This window comes from Poecilia latipinna, unplaced genomic scaffold (assembly GCF_001443285.1).
Source record: "Poecilia latipinna isolate Pla-1442-1.1 unplaced genomic scaffold, P_latipinna-1.0 Scaffold140, whole genome shotgun sequence".
NCBI classification, from domain to species: domain Eukaryota; kingdom Metazoa; phylum Chordata; class Actinopteri; order Cyprinodontiformes; family Poeciliidae; genus Poecilia; species Poecilia latipinna.
This window is the reverse complement of record NW_015112756.1, coordinates 159,800-161,615: the sequence shown is the minus strand read 5'-3', so window position 1 is coordinate 161,615 and position 1,816 is coordinate 159,800.

Below are 1,816 nucleotides of genomic sequence, written 5' to 3'. Positions count from 1 at the left end.
GATTTTTTCACTTTAAAAAATTGAAAAAATTTTTTTATAAATGAAAAAGTCTTCCCGCAAAAAATTTTTTTTTTTTTTTTTTTTTTTTTTTTTTTTTATCAACCTGGGCTAATTAAGGAATTATTTAGTTAAAAGATAGCACACTTGAAATCAGGCAAATCTAAGATGATCTGAAACTAAATCAAAAGTACTTCATAAAATGTGTTTTTGCAGTGTATATTTTAGGCGTCATGTCTTCATTTAGAAAACATCTAAATGGCTTACAGCTCATGAAAACCCAGCATTTTGACTCTTAAATTAATAAAAACAAGGCTTTTTAATACAGAAAGGTTATGATCCACATCATAATGGGAAGAACTGCTGATTTGATGGTTTTCCAGCACAGTCACTGACACTCCCCAAGGACGGTAACCTCATTGCTAAAGCAGCTGGCTACAGAGTGATGCATGCAACATATCAAAGGAAAGTTTGGCAAAAGGAAAAACTGTGGTAGAGAATGATGCACGAGCAAAGACCATTCAAATGCTTAGGGAGATTCACAAGGAGCCCCACAGGATATGAGCTGCAGCTGCCAGAAGTAGAGATGTCAGAAATGTCTTATGTGGGACTAGTAGGACAAGGATTGGACTGTTGATTAGTGTCCCAAAGTTCTCTTAAAATGAAAATAAATTTTGTATTTTGTAAGTCAAAGAGTCTGAGCTGCTTGAGAATCATTGTGAAGTTTCAGTGACAATTTGGGTGCCATGTCACCTGCTTGTCTTGGTCCACTGGGTTTAAAAAAGAAAAAAAAACTTAAGTTCAAGACATTAAGTTTGACAGAATTGGGACGTTTTAAAGCACTTCCCCTCTTCTGACAGGTTTATAATGATGCCGATTTCCTCTTCCAGCAGGATATGGTGTCTCCACACACTGCCAAAGGTTCAAATGCTGGTTTATTGTGTTACTGTGCTCGAGTGGCCTGCAAACTGGGCTGACCTCAAACCCATGGATCCTCTATGGCAGGAGTGTCCAAAGTCGGTCCTGGAGGGCCGGCATCCTGCATGTTTTAGTTCTCTCCCTAGTGATAGTAACAACTTCCTCACCAAGTCTGTGTTCTGAATAGGCCTCTAATGAGCCATCATTTGATGCAGGTGTGTTAAACCAGGGAGAGAACTAAAACATGCAGGACGCCGGTCCTCAAGGACCGACTTTGGACACCCCTGCTCTATGGACTTAAGGTCAGCAGGCTGATGAGACACACCAGTCCCAACAACGCAGATGACCTGAAACCAACCATTAAAGCAACCTGGACTTCCACTACATACCAGCAGAACCACAGTCTGAGCTCCTCCATGCTGCATTGATATAGTAACTAATGGAAAACCGAGAATATATAACTATACTTTTCTGTATTAAACATTCTTTTTTTTCCTCATGTTTCTTTATTTGCTGTACGCTATAATCAAATTAACCAAATTTATGAAATAATTTACAATCTATAGAGCATAAGACTTTCTAAATTTCCAAGTCTGAAAGTATATGCAGCAAAAATCATTTTTTTTTTTTTGTTTTTTGTTTTTTTGTGACAGAAAAACAAGACACTTAAGCAGATGTGCTTTTCAGTACATTTTACTTCTTTTGTAACATGAATCTTCTGCCTTTTCTGAAGAGCCTTTTGGGATGCTTTGTCAATGGAACCTGAGATCAAAAAACTCCATTACGGGAGTAGATAAGCAGTATGTTTTTTTTTTTTTTTTTTTTTTTTTTTTTTTTTTTTTTTAGGTGGGAAAGATTCCCAATTCTAAAAAGGGGGGAAAAAAAAAAAAAAAAAAAAAAA